At 33.4% G+C, this 4,428-nt stretch overlaps 1 pseudogene; it reads left to right on the top strand.

Annotated features, from left to right (window-relative positions):
- The first annotated feature begins 349 nt into the window (after positions 1-349).
- LOC149562583 (G-type lectin S-receptor-like serine/threonine-protein kinase At2g19130 pseudogene) lies at positions 350-2,218 on the top strand (annotated as a pseudogene).
- Positions 2,219-4,428: the final 2,210 nt, after the last annotated feature.

Genomic DNA, 4,428 nt, shown 5'->3' with positions numbered 1-4,428 from the left:
TAGTACAAATATGGCTTATATCACTTGTTCAATATTCATTGTCATAATCTAAATAAAAATAAATACAATGCATCCAAAACAAAATTAGGTTGTGGATAAGGAAAAGCAAGACAAGGAAAAGGAGAAGGATGCTAAAAAGGATGAGGCTGTGGATAAAGATAAGTGACAGAAGGAAAAGGACAAGGATGCTAAAAAGGGAAAACACAATCAACAAGGAAAAGCAAGACAAGATTAAGGAGAAAGACCAAAAAAAAGGAAGACGATAAGAAGGGTAAACATAGTGGTAAAGAAAAGAACTATGAGAAGAAAAAGAGAAATACTGACCAAGAAAAGATGGAAAAGAGAAAAGATGGGGAAAATAATGATGAGGGCAAGAACAAAGATGATAAAAGAAAACGAGGAAATGTACATTAAATTGATCAAGTTTTGGTTTAATTCAAGGAATATAAATGCATTGCAAATATTTGAGAAACCACAAATTATAAATGCATTTTAATTCATTGACATGTGATAGTACAATTTTGTGAGCAGAAAAGGATGGAAACATACTAGTTAATTATCAATTGTTTCTGAGATGTTCTTCCAGTTTGACAACCTTCAATGTCTCTTTCACGACCTTTGCAGTTGACAAAGAGAAAGAGAAGAACAATTAATTACATAGTTCACAAAATCATTTCTTACAAATGTATTATATTTATTTTCATAAAGATTACTAAACCAAAAATTGTACAATATATAAAGAATAACAAACTTTCTATAAATTTCATCCATTCGCCAGCATTGCCACAAATTCATTTTTTAAATACAATGTAAAAAGCTCAATACCCTAGTGTTCACCACAACAGCCAATGGGAAATGTGAATTTTACATGTTCTTATAAATTAAAATAGTGGCCTGAAACAAATCATGGAAATGCAGGTATTTTACCTACAGCGTCAAGCCAGAAGTAACTGCGCCGACTCGTTTCGTCATGTCAGAGACGGGTGACATTAAGGTGTGGAGTCAGTTGGACAATACAAATGTATGGACCATGTTTTGGGCCCAGCCTCGAGATCAATGCCAGGTTTATGCACTTTGTGGGGCTTATGGGACCTGTACGACGAACAATGTGCAATTTTGCAGCTGCTTGAATGGTTTCACTCCAACCGATGAAAGGGCATGGCAGGGTCAGGTCTGGTCCGGCGGCTGCACAAGACGGACCAGATTGGATTGCAGTAGCAATATGAGCACCGATGGATTCACTGAACTCACCGGGAAATCGACTCCGAAGGGGTTTGTGAATCTGGATCAATCAGGATCTGATGAAAATTGTCGGAGTTCTTGTCTGAGGAATTGCTCCTGCACGACGTATGCCTATGATGGAGGGGATTGCAAGCAGTGGGCCGGCGATTTTCTCGATTTGGTGGATTCTTCCTCGGCGAGTGGCTCCATTTTTGTTCGATTAGCCGCGGTGGACGTCCCGCCAGCGGGATCGAAGGGGAAATCGCCGGGAGCGGGCTTTTTGGGCGGTGCAATTGGTGGAGCCGTAGCTCTTCTGGTGGTGGGATTTGTGGTTTTCTGCTACATCCGGCGTCGGAGATCGCCGCTTCAATCGGCAGATTATTTCGGTCCTCTCACCGTTTACAGCTACAGGGAGCTTCAATCTGTGACCAAGAATTTTAACGAGCGGCTAGGTGGAGGAGGATTTGGATCCATTTTCAAGGGGACTTTGGGGGATAAGGGGAAAACCCTAGTGGCGGTGAAGAAGCTCGAGGGTATCAGTCAGGGGGAGAAGCAGTTTCGAATGGAGGTCAGCACAATTGGGACTATTCAGCATGTGAATTTGATCCGCCTTAGAGGATTTTGCTCCGAGGGATCGAGTAGAATGTTGGTTTATGATTATCTCCCCAATGGATCGCTGGATAAATGGTTGTTTTCTAAGAATGAGGGCGCTCCGGTCTTGGACTGGAAGACCTGATTCGGCATTGCACTCGAAACGGCCCGTGGGATCCTGTATTTGTATGAAAAGTGCAGGGATTGTATCATACATTGTGATATCAAGCCTGAGAATATACTGATTGACGGGGATTTTTCCCCCAAGGTTGCCGATTTTGGGCTGTCGAAATTGATGGGAAGAGAGTTTAGCCATGTTTTGACGACCATGAGAGGAACCAGAGGGTACTTGGCGCCTGAATGGATTTCGGGGCTGCCCATTACTCCAAAGGCTAAACATAAATGAATTATGTATATACCTAGATTCGCTTGTTTATTGATCGATTTGTTGTTGTTGTTGTTCAGTACAGATTTTGCAGAACAACATTTGCTCGCAGGAAAGAACTTTTGCCTAAATACAGCGACTCAACAGAGCTTGCTAAAATATAGGCCTCTATCAGGCACGCTGAAATCCTCACAAATATGAGAAGACGAGCTACCAAAAGGCCAAACCAATATTGAAGAGTAAATAGAAAGATAAGCCATCTATACACACAGAACGCATATCAAACCTGAAACAATTTTCTAGAAAAAGTCGTGAAGGAAGCAGTATCAACAAATGAAAAACATAGCTATTCTCTGCAACAAAATCTTAAGCAAAATACATCACAAAAGGAGAAAAACATACCTGTTTTCTGCAACAAAACTACTTCTCAGAAGCATACAAAAGGGACTGTCCAATTTTCCCGATGCCTCCGAAATCAACAATTACTAATAAATAGGAACTTTAGATGACCAGAATTGAAGAATCCAATTAAATGCAGTCGACAGACAGCCGGAAAACATTCCCCAAGACAATGAGTAAAAGACAGACCAAAGAATTGTGACCACATTTTCTCCCAAAACTGACATCTTCGCTGACAATATGACACCTATACAGTGCACAGTATAAATCCAAATCAAAATACGGTGGATTTCCTAAAGATTTAGATCTGGGAATTGGCTAAGCATAGTGGTTCAGATAAGACAATTGACGAAACATAAAGCCAAGCAATAAAGACTACAAAGAAAAAAATGTCATTGACAATACGCTTATTTAATGTTAGATCAAATGTTGTCAAAATTGGCCAGATATTGTTCAAAGATAGGTGAATAATATTAATGAAATCACTATTGCTATGTTCCATCCATCCGTCAGCATTGCCACAAATTCATTTTTTAATACAATGGAAAAAGCTCAATACCCTACTGTTCACCACAACAGCCAATGGGAAATTTGAATTTAACATGTTCTTATAAATGAAAATAGTGGCATGAATTCAAAAACATTATGAAACTAGGTTGGAATGCATATATAAAACATTTCAATTGGTCAAAATTTATTGAAAATTTGCATCCACTTGGATGCTATAGTATCCTGCCATACGACAGGAACTAAAAATTAAAATATATTATATTTTAATTAATGAAACTAAGAATTTAATTTTTATATTAAAACTCACATTTGTATAAGAAAAAATGAAATGTATTGAAATATAAAAATCTTTTATAAGTAAAATTAATTGTTTAATTTTACACAGTTAGAGAAGGTTTACTATTTAATGTTTTGTATTTCCAAATTTTTCATAAAATTAAGTAATTTTTAACTATGAAATAATAACTATATAATTTAATATGTACATTTGCAAATAATAAATAGATGTAATACATATAAATTTGATGTTGATGAATAAATATGATGTAATAAATAAGGAATATAATATAACTATTTAATTTTAATACATAGTTTATAAAAATTTAATAATAATTTAAATATTTTTTAGAATTGAATTATTTATTTTTTGTGGTTATTTCTTTTAGTATATTTTTTTGATGTAAAATATAATTATTAATTTAATATTAAAATATATATTTAAGTTTTAAATATATTTAAACTAAATGATAAATTGTTTAAATAAAAAATATTATTAAAAATAAATGATATAATTTACAAATTGTAACACTTATCAATTATACATATTACAAATATTATTATAAAATATAATTAAAAAATAATATTGTTTAATTTATTTTTACAAAAGTAAAATAATAGTAATAATTTAACTCTTTTTATTAAAAAATCAAAGTTTAAAAAAATTAGAAATTCAAATACAAAGATATAACATATTGAAGTTATATTGCTATTGAGAATTGATATTGATTAGACATGTTGTGTGATGTGAAAGATAACTTGTCACAAATGTAGAAAAAGTAAAGTTATAATTAATGCATTCATTAATATATGATGAAGTTGTTAGAAAATATTTGTATTTTTTTTAAAGAAAATTATTTTTTTCACCAAAAATAGTATGAATCAATAAAATAAATAAAAAATATGATTTATTAAAAAATAAAAAATTAGAAAAAGATATAAACATTTGAAGTCTTATATAATCTTTTAAATTCTTTGATTGGTCAGTATTAATGTCATAGAATGCAATTCATCTCAAACAATTTAATTGCTTGTCAATTCATCTC

This window comes from Cupressus sempervirens, chromosome 4 (genome assembly GCF_028749045.1).
Source record: "Cupressus sempervirens isolate cs-2001-9-10 chromosome 4, ASM2874904v1, whole genome shotgun sequence".
NCBI lineage: Eukaryota > Viridiplantae > Streptophyta > Pinopsida > Cupressales > Cupressaceae > Cupressus > Cupressus sempervirens.
This window is presented reverse-complemented; position numbering and strand designations above follow the sequence as displayed.